This window comes from Lemur catta, chromosome 6 (assembly GCF_020740605.2).
Source record: "Lemur catta isolate mLemCat1 chromosome 6, mLemCat1.pri, whole genome shotgun sequence".
Taxonomy (NCBI): domain Eukaryota; kingdom Metazoa; phylum Chordata; class Mammalia; order Primates; family Lemuridae; genus Lemur; species Lemur catta.
This window is the reverse complement of record NC_059133.1, coordinates 41,334,160-41,352,553: the sequence shown is the minus strand read 5'-3', so window position 1 is coordinate 41,352,553 and position 18,394 is coordinate 41,334,160. Positions and strand designations below refer to the sequence as shown.

General features: G+C 34.6%; 1 protein-coding gene across 1 annotated transcript in view; it reads left to right on the top strand.

The window, feature by feature from the left end:
• Positions 1-18,394, top strand: part of TRHDE (thyrotropin releasing hormone degrading enzyme) — a 363,340-nt gene that overhangs the window by 122,497 nt on the left and 222,449 nt on the right. The window lies entirely within an intron of this gene.

The window sequence follows — 18,394 nt, the reverse complement described above, 5'->3', positions numbered from 1 at the left end:
TTTTGAGTCAGAAAGTGACTTATTGGGTGAATATAGATTACATACCTATGTTAAATTTTTCCACTTGATTAGGCAAATGTGTCTTCTTGTGTATTGGTAAAATGAATTATTTTTATAGTGAAAATTTACTTATAAGACAATGTAGCAGAAGGTATTTTGCAAGGTGTTCAAGTTTATTAGCATTAAAATCAGTCCCTGGTTTTTGAGAGTTTTTCCATGGCAATTTGATAAACTAGGCATTGATATTAACTGCTGTAACTGAGTAATTCTTTTGCTCAAAGGAGAAAATGTCTTAGAATAAGCATACCTTTATTTAATATGTAGGTATAAGCAAAATCAGATTTCGCATATTGGCAAATAAAAATTCTCGGAGTAAACTGGTATTTGTTACACCCATTAGCAGTTATGCATGATGGGAGCTTCCATTTAACAAGTATAGTGTGTTATCAAACCTTGGGAGAGTAATAAGGACTTCACAGAGATACTGGCAAAAATGCTTTTCAAGCTATTACCATATATTTATAAGTAACATAAGGAAACCTAAGTAAACTAGGGTAAGATCTCTAGTTTATAGAGAAGATATTAAATAAACCATATATATTAGAACCAAATTATAGGTTACATATATTGTTAAATTGCATATTTATCTTATTCTACATTGCATGCTATTCAGATTTAAGTAATAAATATTTTAATTAGAGAAGCTGTGATTTCTACTGCATATTGAGTAATGTTCTCTTGTGTCTTCTTAGAGCACTTTACTACTTAAAGAACATGACTTTCAATTAGAAAAAAGAAAAAAATGGAGTAAAACAATTTCTTTTTTAAGTTATTATATTTTATATACAGTGAGATAGATGCATTCTAATGTGCTGAGACTATTTAGGCAATATTTTAAAATAAAATATTTTAGGAAGGTCTTACTTAGCCAATTTCTCCTTTGTTCCTATCCTCAACACTGTATTCAGCTTTATTTAGTTTATAAATGAGTTACACTACAGGAAAATTAAAAATTAGAAAATTATTTTTAACTATTTTTAAAATTTTTAAGTGATTTTGGCTTTCAGTGGGTATTTGTCTTTTTTAAAGGCAGACTTCCGTGACAGTTTTCACTTTTCCAATTTCTCATTAGGAAATTCATATATACCTAATATTAAGGAAAGTATCAATAATAGTTAACATTCACTGAGGTCTTGCTATATACCAGGTATTTGCTAAGCATTTTCCATCTATTATCTCATTTAATTCTGACATTCTTATGTGGTAAATACTAATATTATCTTCATTTTATAGATGAGGAAACTGAACCCTAAAGAGGTTGAGTGACCTGTCTAGGGTCACATTTGAAGCAAGTGGAAAAGTTAGGGTTTACACCTAAGCAGTGTGATCCAGAGCCAGAAGTAGACTGTTCCACAAACATAGAAGTCTGTGTTTTCCTTTATACTGGCAATTGACAGTTTAAAAAGTAATAAAAATGATTACATTCACATCAGCAACAGGTGTTATAAAATATCTGGGAATATCTGTGGTAAGAAGTATTTGAACCTTATTATTGGTGTCACTTAAAAATCTACTTGAATCTTTTTGTATATCATCTTATATTAAAGTTTGGAACTTAAGAGAATGATACTGATGTCCAATTGGAAGAATAGAAATAGATGAACAAGAACGACCCTGACCATTAGGAAAGAGAGTGGTAATAGCTGGGGCGGGAGAGAATTTGCTGTTCCAGATGTGAGTAGTGAGCTGTTAGGTGGAATTGATGGCCTTGGGCAAGGAAATTCTTTTTCTCTGTTTCAGTATTTTGAACACTCTAAGATGTTATTGGCAGTGGGTTTGAAGCTTAAAATGCTTGTATTTACTTATTTCCCTGATTGTGTTCCATTAAACTTATCTTTTATTGAGATTTCCCTACTGTTTCCATAACAAGTCTTTATGAGTTGCTGGGGCTGCTGTAACAGTGCCACAAATTGAGAGGCTTAAACAGCAGAAATTGATTGCCTCATGGTTCTGGAAGCTAAAAGACCAAGATCAAGGAGTTGGCAGGATTGGTTCCTTTTGAGGGCTGTGAGAAAGAATCTGTCCCGTGCCTCGTTCCTAGCTTCTGGTGGTTTGCTGGCAATCTTTGGTGGTCCTTGGCTTATAGAAGCATCACTCCAATCTCTGCCTTTATCTTTAAATGGCATTTTCCCTGTGTGCATGATTTCCTTCTGCATGGGTCTGTCTCTGTGTCCAAATTTCCCTTTTTTTTTTTAATAAGCACATCACCCACCGTAATGATGTCATTTAGGTCTATTATCACCAAAGACCCTATTTCCAAATAGAGTTACCTTTACAGGTACTGGGAGTTAGGACTTCAACATCTTTTTGGAGGCCATAATTCAACTCATAAGAATATCCCATTCTAGCTCTGATGGTGCTATGTTTCTTATGAAATAGCCTTCCTGAATTTTTTTCAATAGGGCACACCTTTTTCATCCTCTGTTTCCTAAGGTAGAAGGTAGGTAGTCCGTTTTGGGAAGACTGTCAGTGGCAGGGTGGAGGTGCAAAGTGCCTTCACTCTGTCTCAGAGCAGAGAAGCAGTTGTAAACTGATGACTGCTTCCTCACTAATCTCCCTCTGCTTCATCCAATCTCGTTGAGCCATACGTCATCTTCTTACTTGGTGGTTTTGGCATAGGATCACATACTCAGTTTGGTTAAGCCCAGAAAAAGCTGGGTCTGTCCGGCCGGGCGCGGTGGCTCACGCCTGTAATCCTAGCCCTCTGGGAGGCCGAGGCGGGTGGATCGCTCGAGGTCAGGAGTTCGAGACCAGCCTGAGCGAGACCCCGTCTCTACTAAAAATAGAAAGAAATTATCTGGCCAGCTAAAAATATATATAGAAAAAATTAGCCGGGCATGGTGGCACATGCCTGTAGTCCCAGCTACTCGGGAGGCTGAGGCAGTAGGATCGCTTAAGCCCAGGAGTTTGAGGTTGCTGTGAGCTAGGCTGACGCCACGGCACTCACTCTAGCCTGGGTAACAAAGCGAGACTCTGTCTAAAAAAAAAAAAAAAAAAAAAAAAAGCTGGGTCTGTGATGGGCATTGTGGGAACAGAGGGATAATAAATAATCACCCCAAATATACTCACATACACACACACACACACACACACACACCAGCCTCTTTCAGGAAGCTGGCAATCTAGTGGGATGGACAAAGAAACACATGATACAAAATGTGGCAAGGACTAAGCAAAGCTTGTTTGGATTGTTGTGAGATCACAGAGGAGAGATACTTCCTTGAAGAACTGATGATTGTGTTGAGTTTTGAAGAATAAAAGTGAAATGAAGAATACAAAGGACATTCAGGTCATTTGTATTTATTATTCAGACAAAATAATATAAAAGCAGACTGAATTATCCTGTTGTCATCCTCTATTCATCCAGCATACCTTTGTGTTGTTTGCTGTGTACCAAGCACCATTCTAAGTGTTTTACATATATTATTTTATTTCATTCTCATAGGAACCTGGTGAAACAGGTCTTAATATGTTTTACATATTTCCACTGAGGAAACAGGCTCAGAAAAATTAAAAATTTGCTCAGGATCTCTGGGATTCAATCCTAAATTAGACTAACTCTAAATACTCATACTTGCCTCCAGGAAAGATAGATTACAAAACAAGGGTTAGAAGTGGATTCCCAGGGGTCTGGATTAGACACCAGAGTAGAACAGGCCAGATCAAAAGGCAGCAGAGTTTGAAACCAAAGGTCAAATCATATTCTGGAATGAAGCCAACATTGAAATCCAGCTAGGAAATCCAAATCAGACTTCTGTCTGAAGAAGGGAGTCAGAAAAGCAGAAGACCAGAGTTACCAGATCAGATTATAGGGACTTGGAGTGGAGTGGAGTGGGTAAGTCATACCTGAAGATAGTTTTAGCAGGCATTTCTGATTTTGACTATAGGTAGAAAGGAAAATGTTAGGGATACCAAGTTGACTTAGACTTGAACTCTATGCTATTTACAACTAAACAGAATACATACAAACACATCTCTGTGTATGTTTCTAAACTATCAGTATTCAGTGTGTTGTACTTGTTTGAGACACTATAATAACTCTTTTTGGTGGTGGGTGTGGGGGCAGATCATGGAAGATTTCATGGAGGAGATAATGTTTAATTTTTCATCTATTGACTTGTAGGATATTGTATATAACTTGACTGTTTTTGTTCCTTTAAATTGACTTCTCCATAGATCATTGCTATAGTTGGTATATTTAAGATGTTTCCACTCTCTTCAATGGTATCTATCATAATTTGATTTAGTTCTCTAGTTGTACATTGGTTATCTCTGGGTTTTAATATGTGGTTGATTTCTAATTATACTTTTTATCAAATTCATCATTATCTTAAACACATCTCATTGAAAGCTTCTGTTATTTCTCTTATTTTCTATCTAAAGTCTTCTCTCACATGAATGATCTTCAAGTGCTTGGACCACAAAAGAGAAAACTGAAAACAAAACAAACAAAAAACCAGTTGACTAATTCAAAGAGGTTTTATGTAGATTGGTTTAAAGCCTCATATAAAGTCCTTTGTGATGTTTCTAAAAGGGTGAATGCTTGGTCAGTGTAAAAGGAAACAGAATTTTATGAGGATTATATTTGCAAACAAGTTGGCAGTGTTGTATAGGTGGAACGGTTACTGAGGACAAGATTCTGGGGGTGTAAATATCAAATAGATGGTCAGTGTCTCTGTCTTTAATTCACATAACTATTACCTTTGCACAAACCTTTGCTTTGTAGGACTTGCCTACTAAAACAGCACTTTCTATCTCATTAACTCTCCTCAATATTCAAACATTTCTTTTCTCACTGGCCCATAGAACTTTTACTTCTCTCCTGCTTAAAAAACAAATAAATAAGAAGAAGCTTAAGTAACTTGGCTATTTTACTAGAAAGCATTCCAGAATGCAGGGCTGTGAAGGCTTCTATATAAAATAATGTGTTATATTATTTGAAATACTGTATTTACAGAGCTCATACTGCTAAGGATTGGAGGAATGTGCGGTGACAAATCTGATTCTGAGCAGGATTGCCTTACCCAAAATAGATCAGTTGCATTCAAGTAGAACTTCTGATTTATGATAATTGGGGCTTCTGAGGACATTGCATAGTGCTCTTCTATGTCAACAGATTATGTTTTCCACTGAGACTCCCAGCAGAATTTCAGCAAAGTCTAGCAAAAATCTCTAGGCTTTTAATATTACTGCTTCTGAGTAGAGGTTAAGAAGTTTGGGCTTTCCTCATGTAAGAGGCATGCAGCCTTTAGAGGAAATAGGGTTTATACTGGTGGGTGTTGGTTGTCTTGATAGGAAGTAAGTGGAGGTGCATCTGGGTCTTTTTGGTGAGGGTGAATTTTTTTTTGTTGTTCCTCAGGGAGACTTTTCTTAAGTATTGTTGAATATCTCTTGATCTTTTAGAAAGTTTTACAGCCCTCCTCCCACACTTCTGTCTTTGTGAGATACATATTTATTGACTTTTTTTCACCTCTAGGGTTTGGATTTTTTTTGTAAATTAGCAATTGACAAAATTCCAACAATCTATTACAGTTTACTATATCATGTAGTTTTACTTGTACCTTTTAAAAAATTATTAAATAAATGGTGTAAATAGATACTGGCCTTCTCACCATAAGCATCACACAGATTATTTGCCAAACATGGGGTTAAAAATGAAAGAAGCACAAATTTTCATAATTTCTGATTATGACAAATGTACCAAAGTGTACAGGATGTTCCATTTTTGACTGAGATGTCAAAACCATAGAGAGAAGGATGCCAAGTAAGAGTAGGACAGTTCGTTTCCCACGTAGAATTGACAGGATGATGAGCTGTTCCATGACTCTTGGCCCCCTCAGCGTGATTAAGGCCTTAAAGAATGAGAGAAGATTTAGGAGGATGAGTTGTCAAAGAGGTTTCTTTTCAGAGAGCTGTTGCCCTGTGGTAAGTCTCCTTTCTGCTGCCTTTAGGAGAAGGCTGATTTGCTCCCTCCCCTGAAAGCTAGATGGCAAAGGCTTCAGTGACACAACTTAGAACTTTAAATGTCTCCTGCTGCTGGAAGCCATAGAGGTCTAGGGTCTGACTCCCACGTGAGAAGACTAAAGCACACGTTAGCCTGATGTCTGATTCCTGTCTGAGAAAGCTGGAGGTGACAAAAGATTGAAAGCTTGCTTTATGACAAAGCTAAGAGGGGTGGATGTGTTTTGATTAACTTGCATTTCCAGAGTCAGGCCAGGGATGTGGAGCATTCCCCATAGACCAGATGTGTGCCACACGGGAGGAAGCTGGTGTGGAATCGTCTGAGGATTAGTCCAGTACTCACTCTTACAGGGAAGACTCTGGGAGAAGTTATTTGGGCCAACATATGCATTAGAATAAGATAATGAAACATGCTGCATAAAATAAAAAAGTATTTTTATAATTAAAGCACCAAAGGTCTAAAAAGATAGTAAAGATCTACCAAGTTAAAATATAAGTAAAAACTGGAATGAGAAGGTAAGAGGATCACTGAATCCACTTTTCTCTGAGGATGTTTACCAAATGAGTTAAACTTAAATGATAAGTGGACTAGGCTAGAGAGTAAACAAACCCAGGGCTCGCTCTAGGTGGAAAGTCTAACAGACAGCACTCTTCTCATAGAGCTGCAAACCCCAAGACACAAGAAATTAGAAGGAAGCTGGACTCATTTTCCAAGTACCAGGAGTCTACAAAGAAATTGACCTTGATGCTTGACAAAGCAGAGGAGGGAACTGTCTTACTTTGTTTTCTGTTGTCATAACAGAATACCACAGTCTTGATAATTCATAGAGAAATTTATTTCTTACAGTCCTGGAGGCTAGAAGTCCAGCAAGTCCATCAAGGGGCCAGCATCTGTGAGGGCCTTTTTGCTGCATCATAACATGGTGAAAGGCATCACAGGGCTAGAAAACAAGCACAAGAGAGCTAGAGAGAGCTTGCTTTTATAGCAAAGCCACTCCCATGATAAGAGAGTAACCACTCTCAGATAACCACCCTGTGATAGTGACATTAATTCATTTGTGAGGGCAGAGCACTCGTGAATCCATTAATTCATTCATAAAAACAGAGGAATTAAGTTTTCAACACCTGAACTTTTAACCACAACCTGGCTTTCATTAATGTTAGAAACCCAAATTTACTTAAGTTAGTGGTTACCAGCACCCTGAGAAACTTGGCAGAAGTAAGTTAAAATATTTTCTGGAGAAAGGTATCTTCATCTTATCCTCAAAGAATACCTATAAATATTTTTCTAAGGAAAATGACTCACTGGCACTCACTGCCAATAATAACCAATCACACAAGGAAACAAGGGCACCAAGTGCAAGAACCAGCTGACAAAACACACAACAGAAACAAATATGCAAATACTTCAGATATTACAGTTATAGTCACAAGTTATAAAACAATCATGCTAACAATGGGTAAAGAATTAAAAACATGCCTGATATTAGAACACTCTAAAAATGTCCTAGCAGATTTGAAGAACCAAATAAAACCTTAACAAAGGAGAAATCCAATAACTGAAAGTAAAACCTCAATGAATGAATCAGCCAGATTAATTACCCAGAAGATTAGTCAGAATAACTTTCCAGAATGCATTATGAAGAAACAAAGAGATAAAAAAAAATATAACAGACATTAAAAGTCATGGAGGACAGAAAGAGAAAGTCTAACATATGAGTTTTTATATATATGTCTAACTGGAGTTTCAGAAAAAGAAGACAGAAAGAATGAGAAAGAGGAAATAGTTGAGGAATTATTGGCTGCAAAATTTCCAGAACAGAATAATACCAATCTGTAGATTCAAGATGCCCAACAAATCTCAAGCATGATAAGTAGAAAGAAATACACACTTGAATATATCACAGTGAAACTTCAGTTAACCAAATGCAAGTTAAGATTTTAAAAGATGTCACAGATAAAAGAGAATTACCTTTAAAGTAAGAGCAGTTAGACTGACAGCTGTCTTCTTAATAATGACAATGGAGTCAGAAGAAAGTAAAATGATATCCTTATTGTACTGAAAGAAAAAATATGCAGGGAATTGCATATCCAGTGAAGATATATTTTAAGAATGTCAGTCAATAAAAGACATTTTTTTAGACAACTACTGAGTTTTTTATTGACAGATAATATCTAATGGAATACCAAAGCATGGTAGAGTAGATCATATTAATGTCAGGCTTTCTGGCTCCTTCTAATAGAGATCGTGTGTCCTGATGATATCAGATTTGACCATATCACTTTATCAGCCAATACATTGTGAGTGTCAGTGACAAGCAGCATTTCTGAGCAATTTAAAACTGGTGTCCCAGATAGGGGCTGCTCCTTAACATTTGATCCTGAAATGAAGAGTGCATTTATTGAAATATGATATCAACCTAAGTGTCCATCAACTAAGGAGTGGCTAAAGAAAATGTGGTGTGTGTATACACACACACATACACACACACCCCATGGAGTACAACTCAGCCATAAAAAGGAATGAAATAATGTCTTTTGCAGCAATTTGGATGGAACTGGAGATCATTATTCTAAGTAAAGTATCTCAAGAATGGAAAAACAAATGCTGCATGTTCTCACTTATAAGTGGGAGCAAAACAATGGGTATATGTGGTCACACAAAGTGGAATAATGGAGATTGGAAACTAAGAAGAGGGGAGGCTGGGAGGGGGCTTAGGGATCATAAACTGCCTATCAGGTACAATCTATGCTATATAAGCAACAGTGAAATCCCTGATTTCACCACTATAGAATTCCTTCACTCAATTTTCATTCAAAAAACACTTACACCCTCTAAATTTTTCAAAATAAAAATAAACAAATAAATTTAAAAAACTGTGAAAGGCAGGTTAAAAAGAAAAAGAGTACAGTGAGTAGAGTTGTAGTTGAACTACCATGGACATAAATGTGAAAGAGAAGTAAACCTTTGTTGCTCTAAGCCAATAAGATTTTGGGTTCATCTGTTATTCAGTGTAATTGGGACAGATGTCATTCAGGTTGAAGGAAAATGATCCAGTGAAAAGTCTAGAGAGCAAAGGGAGTGACAAGAAAATAATCAGCAAATACATATGCAAATATGAATTAACATTATTTAAAATAATAATGATGTATCGTAGGGCTTAAAATAGAAATAAGGTAACTGGTAATGATAACATGTACGTCGGGAAGGGAATAAATGTATTTGAAGTGTTCGAAGGTCCTTGCATTGTCCAGGAAAAGGGCAGATGTTAAAGAACTATGCAACTATCCAAAAAGAGGTGGTCCACAAAGCCAAAAGTGGGTTTTCTGGAAAGAGTAATAAAATTTACAAATATCTGGTAAGATTAATCAAAGAATAAAAAATAGAGAAGGTAAAAAAAGTAATCAATTTAAGGAATAAAAGAGATCACCACAGATATTATATATGTTAAAAATAATATGAGGGCTTTATTAATATTTTATGTCAATAGTTTTGACAGTTAATTAAAATGGAAAACTTCCTAGAAAAATAAACTTATTAATATTGACAAAAGAATAGATAGAAATATATGAATAGTGTTATATTTGTTAATTAAATTGAATATATTAAAATATTCCTTCAAAGAAAACTCTGGGTCTAGCTGGTTTATTACTGAATTCTATCATATTTTACCAAAGATTAAAAGAATTTTTATACAAATTCTTAAATATCAGTAGAAAAGAAAGAACAATCTCCAATTCATTCTATGAGGTCAGCATAACTTTAATATCAGAACCTGAGATTGCCATTATAAGAGGAAAAATTATGTCTTTCTCATCCATGAACATAGATACCAAAACTCTAGACAAAAATGTTTGCAAGTATAAAATATATTGCAAATTTGAGTTTATTAAAAAATATGAAATTAGTTTAACTTTTGAACTTCAATGTAAACAAACACAATTAAAAAATACAGGAGACAAAATACATGATATTCAATAGATGCAGAAAAATATTTGACAAAAGTAACATCTAATTCATGACAAAAATTCTTAACAAACTAGGATCAGCATCCTTAACATTATAAAATATTATTTGCAAACATTATACAGCAGAAATTGTACCTAAGGTGATACACTGAACATTTTCTCTTTTGTATCAGAAACCAGATAGTGATGCTGGCCAGCTGGCTGCTACTTCTATTCAACATCACATGGAAGACATGAGCCAATGCAGGAAGGCAGGCAAAAAAACCAAAAGATATGAGGATTAAAAACAAAATAGAAAATTGCCACTGTTTGCAGATGACATAATTCCATACAGAACATCCAAGAGATTCAGTTATTACAATTTACAAGAGTTTAATAAGGTACATGTTTATATATAATAATGAATTGCATTTCTATATGCCAGCAACATAAGAGTTAAAATGAAATAATACATATTTTGCTCTAGCTTAAAAAATATAAAGTACCTGGGGAGTAAATCTAAAAAATATGTATAAGTATGTATGTATGAATAAATCTAACAAATATGTATGTTCTGTGGAAAAAAATACAAATTATATTTAAAAATGACCTAAATAAACTTAGAACAAAAATTAATAGAATGGAATACTCAAAATTATAAAATCTCAATTCTATCTTGGTTTATCTGTGTGTTCAATAAATTTCAAGCCAAATCCTGGCAGGCTTTTTTGTTCAATAAGCTAGTTCAAAAATTATATGGAATTTCAAAGGGCCAAGAAGTGCAAAGAAACTCTTGAAAAAGTGATATAAGTTGGGAAGAATTGACTTATAAGGTATTGAGACATATTTAAAGATATAATTATGACAGTGGCAGGGGGCCAGGCAAACAGACCAAAAGAACAGAGTGGAGAGCTCAAGAGGAAAGTCACTTATTGATGGATATTTGATATGTGGAAGAGGTAGCTCTACAGATTAGTGTGAAAAAGACAAGTTTTTAAATAAATAATGCTGGACCATTTGGATATCAAATGGAAATAAAATTTACCTTGAATCCTACCTTACACTATATAAAATCTGACTCCATACAGACTAAAGACTTAGGTGATTGCTCATTTGCATAGAATTAGAAGAAAAAGAAAAAAGAAGAGTTTTAAAGACATTCATAGATTTTAGTTTTAAACAATGTATTGAAAAAGGCAAAGAATTTCTCAGTAACCGTTTTCTGTCTAGAAGCCTAGAATTAAGAATGGAGTGTGGTAATTGAATAAGGTCAAGAAGAAAGTGACTTAATTTGCAGTTCTGTAAGCAGTAGGGACCAGCATGTTGGCCGTGAGATTGTTAATCACCACGATAACCTACTAGAGAAAGCTAGCCGTAAAACTGCTTTCCCTTGAAGTCTTTAATATGTATAGTGTTTCATTTTGGTAGAGACATGAGGATGTATTAATTGATCCCTGCCTAATATCTTCTGGAGTGGGGATGAGGAGAACATAATTTATTCATTTACTACTCTCTGCTGATCTCTTTACATACATTAAAACATTTAATCATTACAGCGGTATTGTGAAGGCAGTGTTAATATGCTTTTATTTTTAATGAAGAAACTGAGACTCAGAAAATTTAAGTAAATTGTCTCAAGTCAAATAATTAGTAAGGATCTGAACAAGGATTTCAATTTAGTTCTATTTATCTGATCTGGAGCCTCTGCAGTTGCCTCTATCTACATCAGAGGCTCTTACTATTTGTTAGTTCATGAATCTATATTTCAGTATTTGGGCAGTGGAGTCCTTTATGCAAGTTTGTACAAATGGGTGCTGCCTCACATTGCCCAGCCCCTCCATGCTTCACTTGGAAAACCATTGCTACAGTTCATTGATTTATTATTTAGTTTTTAAACTTTTTTTTCTTTTTAGTTATTATGGACACATAATAGTTGTACATATTTCTGGAGTACAGGTGATATTTGGATACAATGTGTAATGATCAAATCAGGGTAATTAGGATATCCATCACCTCAAGCATTTATCATTTCTTTGTGTTAGGAACATTCCCATTTACTTTTAGTTATTTTGAAATATATAATACTTTATTGTTTACTTTATAGTCACTCTAGAGCACTAGATCTTATCATTTTATCTAACTATATTTGTGTACCCATTAACCATCCCCTTTTCCCCTCCTTATCCCTTCTCCCTACTACCTTTCCCAGTCTCTGGTAACTATCATTCTACTCTGTGTCTTCATGAGTTCAATTTTTTTAGCTCCCACATATGAATGAGAATATATGATATTTGTCTTTCTGCACCTGGCTTATTTCATTTAACATAATGTCCTTTAATTTCATCCAGGTTGTTGCAAATTACAGTATTTTATTCTTTTTTATGGCTGTATAATTAGTTCAGTGTATATATGTACCAAATTTTCTTTATCCATTCATCCATTGATGAACACTTAGGTTAATCCCATATCTTGGCTATTGTGAATAGTGCTGTAATAAGGGAATGCAGATATCAGATATCTGTTTGATATACTGATTTCCTTTCTTTTGGATATGTACCTAACAGTGGGATTGCTGAATCATAATGTAGTTCTGTTTTTAGTTTTTTGACTTACCTCCATACTATTCTCATACTATTAGTGGCTGTACTAATTTACATTCCTACCAACAGTATACAAGGATTTCCCTTTCTGCACATCCTCACTAGCATCTGTTATGGCTTGTCTTTTGATAAAAGCCATTTTAACTGGAGTGTGATATTTAATTGTAGTTTTTATTTGCATTTCTCTAATTAGTGATGTTGAGAATTTTTTCTTGTACTTGTTGGTCATTTGCATGTCTTCTTTTAAAAAATGTCTATTCAGATCTTTTTTCTATTTTTAATTCGATTATTTTTTCCTATTGAGTTGTTTGAGCTCCTTATATATTCTGGTTATTAATCCGTTATCAGATGGGTAGTTTGAAAATATTTTCTCCCATTGTGTGGGTTGTTTCTTTGCTTTGTTGATCGTCTCCTTTGCTGTGCAGAAGGTTTTTGCTGTGTAGAAGGTTTTTAGGGCAAATAGTGATTCCATTTGTCCATTTTTGCTTTGGTTTCCTGTGCTTATGAGGTCTTACTCTAGAAACCTTTGCCCAGACCAATGTCCAGGAGGTTTTCCCCAATGTTTTCTTTTAGTAGTTTCATAGTTTCTGGTCTTAGATTTAAGTCTTCAATCCATTCTGATTTGATTTTTTAAAATTTTATTTATATTTTAATTTTTTTGCTCTTTTTTTAAAATTTTAGAATGTTACAAGGGTACAAACATTTAGGTTACATGTATTGCCTTTGCACCACCCAAGTCAGAGCTATAAGTGTGCCCATCCCCTAGACAGATTTGATTTTGTATATTGTCAGCGATAGGGGTCTAATTTCATTTCTCTGCATATGGACATCCAGTTTTCTCAGCACCATTTGTTGAAGAGACTATTTTTTCCTCAATGTATGTTCTTGGTGCTTTTGTCAAAAATGAGTTGACTGTAAATATGTGGATTTATTTCTGGGTTCTCTATTCTGTTCCACTGTATGTGTCTTTTTATGCCAGTACTATGTTGTTTGGGTTACTATAGCTTTGTAGTATAACTTGAAGTCAGGTAGTATGATGCCTCCAGCTTTGTTGTTTTTGCCCAGGATTGATTTGGCTTATTCTGGGTCTTTTGTGGGTCTGTATATATTTTAGGATTATTTTTTCTATTTCTGTGAAGAATGTAATTGATATTTTGATGGGGATGGCATTGATTCCTTTGGGTTGTATGGACATTTTAATGATATTGATTTTTCCAATCCATGAACATGGAATATCTTTCCATTTGTTAGTGTCCTCTTCAATTTCTTTCATCAATGTTTTTATAGTTTTCATTGTAGAAATCTTTGACTTCTTTGGTTGAGTTTATTCTTAGATTTTTTTTTTATTTGTAGCTATTGTAAATGGGATTACTTTCTTGGTTTCTTTTTCAGATTGTTCTCTGTTGGCATATAGAAATACTACTGAATTTTTGTGTGTTGATTTTGTATCCTGAGCCACTGACCTGCAAATGACAAGTGTGGTAACCACAAAGAAGCTGGAACATATCTGTGATAGTCTTAAATTTCAATTGTGTTTTCTGAATAGACATGTAATTGAAGTCAGTAGGAGTTCAGTCTTGGTAGAGATTAATGATTAGAGTCATTTTATTATTGTAATTTCACATCAGCTTTGGGTTATTTGATTACTCTTGTTTCTTTTATACCCTGTACAGTCTGGGGCAAGCTAAGACATTACTGAGTCTCTGTAAAACAACTGTGTTTTGCATGTTGGGGTTACTGTGAGCAACTGATTCTATTTGTGCCAAGTATAATGTTGATGGTTTTGAATTTGAAGTTATTTTCCAGAGAAAGAAATAGTACTAGAGGAGTGGGGCTTTAGTAATGCTCTTTCCTGAATTTTATTTGCGTTAGTGCTCTGTGAGGGATTTTTACAATTTGTTTTGCAAAAGCACTAGGCTGTGAGGTTCTATTTGGTGTATACAATTTATATAGCTATTGAAATTTTTTCCTAATTTGATTGCTAAATTTCCTGGATAACACAACTCCTTTTGTATCTATTCAACTAAATAAGCCTTAGATATTTCTAGATCATTATAATTTCTTCCCCACAAATATTACTAATATATTTCATTTCTTTTAAGTCTAGTGCCAAATTTTCATTAGTATTTCTTATAATTTTTATTTGTCTTTGGCAATTACATGGCCAAATTCAATGCATTTTATTTTCTTTTACCAAATGTAGTGGTCGAAAATGTAAATTTTATATATGGTGGTTGTCTGGAAGCAGACACTATGAACTCCTCAACTAGGATGTCTTGTGTTTTCAGATGGTCTGGGTATTATTTTTATAGGCCTTTTTGACTTCAAATTTTAAACTTATGCTAAAGTTTAAATCTCTCCATAATTCTTACTTTATTAACTCTTACTGTCAAAAATAACTGGCAGAGTCTGTTGCTTAATTTCTTTGAGGCATAAATAAATGATTCTCAAGAGTAACTTTTAATTCCCACAATTATTCATGCATGACTCAAAGCTTTCATTACTTCAGTGTTTCTCTTTTTGTATTCCATTTTAGTGGCAGAATGTAAGGTAAATATTTTCATGGATGATTGAGAAATATGTGATAGTTACTAGAAAAATATCTATTTACTTTTTAATGTAAATTCATTTGAAACATTTGAAAGCTGTCATTTCCATACAAGATAAATCTAATCTACCTCAGGGTTCTGATAACAACTTATAATACAAAGCATTGCCTCTTTTCCTATGTGAATTTCTTCTTTGTCTTTCAGCTCTGTTACAAGTGAGTAACAGAAATTTTCCATAGAGACTGTTGAATTGATTTCTCCATTGTTTAATTAGAAATCAGAGTGAAAATAGGGCAACTTTCATTTGAGCTGCTCAAAGTGCTTTACAAACATTATCTCATCAATCCCCACATCAATAATTGGAAAACATTATTGTCCCAGTATTTTATGTGAGAAAATTAAAGTATCAAGAGGTCTTATTGTTTAAATCACATGCTGAGTCAGAGATCAAGTTTATAAAAGATTTTCTCTTTTGTTTCTACTACCAAGGAACATTACTGTGTCCTGTGCATTTTGATGTTAAGAAGAAGAAACAGCTTCAGAACAATCTCTTTTGTTAAAAAGTTGTTGAGGAAACACATAGATGATGATGATAAGCAGAAGTTACTTTATTTTCTTGGGAGATAAAGTGAGTAAAAGTTCTGCTACTTTGACTTAAATCTCTCCAAGGAAACACTAAATTTTAAAGAGGAAGAGATAGGAAGTAACTCTAGGAAAAAGCAGCTATGTCATCCAAGAGTTAATCAGGGAGGAGATATTTAAACACATCACAATTCAAAATTATTAGAGAAAAAAATACATACAATTCTTCTGATGGAGACTTAAGAATCGATAGATGGACCTAGAGGAACAAAAAATAATAATATAATAGGTGTTTAAAGAAATTGATGTGTCTATCCAGAAAGTTTCTTTTGAACTTGCTGGAGAAAAGATGTAAAAAGATGTATGCAAAAAGATGGAAGGAGAGGTGGATGCCCAAGGATGACAATACAAATAATAAGTGACATTTAATGATAACTTTCTACAGCCACACTCTCTTTTAGATCTTGCAACACACTGTAAGTTGGATGCCATTATTATTTCCATTTTAGAGATGAGACAGTGGAGCTTCAGCTAGATTAAGCAAGTTTCCCCAGGTCATACATTAATATAAAAGAATGTATGAACCTATAAAACCAGGTCTGAAAAATAAAGCACACATTTAGGTGGGGCTTTTTAAAGGAAAAAGTGCTAATAATAATCAAAAGGACAAGTTATGTTTGGAGCAAGAAAAGTAAGTGAGTAGCTTATTCCTTGAGACAGATACCAGGAAGAAGAAAAATTTCTAAGCTTCGATCTTTCCTTCCTCTTCTCTATGAAGGATAGTGATCCTCAGACCAAAGAGAGAGATGTTTATTTAAAAAAATTAGAAATCCAGCATTTAGAAGATTATAGGGGCCTAAAAGCTACTTACAACGTGTTTAACTTTATGGCAATGGGGAATGGTAGAAGGTGCGTGGGCTTTGGAGTCAGCCGGATATAGGTTTAAATCTTGGCTTCTGCCACTTTCTTGTTTTAGAACTTGGGTAAGGTAGTTAAACTCTCTGAATCTCAGTTTCTTTACCTAGTGTATTAGTCAGGGTTCTTCAGAAAAACATATGTGTTTATATATGCATACAGTCATGCTTTGGTTACCTATGGAGATATATTCCGAGAAATGGATCATGATATAATTTTATTGTTGTGCAAACATTTAGAGTATACTTACATCAACCTAAATGGTGAAGCCTACTACACACCTAGGATATATGGTATAGCCTATTATTCCTAGGCTACAAATCTGTACAGCGTATTATTGTACTGGATACTATAGGCAATTGGAACACAATGGTAAGTATTTGTGTAAGGTACAGTAAAAATATGGTATTATAATCTTATGGGACCAGTATTGTATATGTGTTCTGTCATTGACTGAAACATCATTATGCAGCATATGACTGTATATGTATATATATGTCTCCTATTGGTTCTTTTTATAAAAAATATCTATTATAAGATATTAGCTCATGTAGTTACAGAGGCTGACCTGTTTCATGATCTGTCCTCTGCAAGCTGGAGACAAAGGCTGGTGGTGTAGTTTCAAAGCCCGAGACCTGATGGTGTAGATTCCAGCCCGAGTCTGAAGACTTGAGAACCAGGAGCGCAGAGGCCAAAAAAGAGTCAGTCAGTCCCTTCCTCCACCATGTTGCTCTGTTCAAGCCCCAAAAGGATTGGATGATGCCTACTCACACTGGAGGGCTATCCACTCTATTCCATCTACTTATTTAAATGCTGATCTTTTTCAGAAAAACCCTCACAGAAACATTCAGAAATAATATTTAACCAGATATCTGGGCATCCTGTGATCCAGTTAAGTTGAAACATATAAAATTAAGTATCACACTTGGTGATTAGGAAAAATACACCTACCTCCTAAAAATTAGTAGATTAAAGGAGATAACTGATTATAAAAAGTCCAGTAAACTGCAGTTACTTAATAAATAAATGTCAGTTGCCATACACTTCCTTCCCAGACCCTGATGAATTGTGTCCCATCAGACCCTGCTGAACTAGGTAATCATTGAAAAATCGTGAAAAGTAAGATTGAAAATGGAGAAATGTCTCATTTTCCAAAAAGGAAAAAGGACAAATTAATAAGACCACAGCAACAAAAACAGGTACAATTTTAGAATGTATTATTTTAGAGATTGCCACCATGAACCTTACAGGGGAGTAATCACCTCTATTAAGCAGTGCCTTTTTCCTGGCCTCTGAATTCTGCTACATCTTACAGCTAGTGGGACTAGATCTACTACCTATAGATTCCAGCCCACCTCACATCTTTAAGATTAGGTCTTAAAGTAGATTGAATGCAGTTAATGATCTCTAGCTTAGAACTCTGACAGTCCAACCCTAACTTTGGGAACCGTAGCCTCATTTCATGTTCTCAAGCTTTCATATTGGCAGCCATTCCTAGCATTCTAATTTTCATAGGATGAAGATTAGGAGCTGAGGGAACAATCTTGGGACAGAAAGACTGCCTCATGTCTGGAAGATGCAAACTGTTTACATGAACAAATCCAAAGGACTTGGGACCTTTCTGATTCAAGCCAACATCATGTTCAGTGGGTCTGCCTGATAAAATATGTGATATATCCATGGTTCTTTGTATTAGGTGGGTTCTCAGTCATAGATAGGGGAATCTGAATAATTTCTTGGATATAAAAGGTCTTGAAAAAAAGCTGAGAGGATTAAATT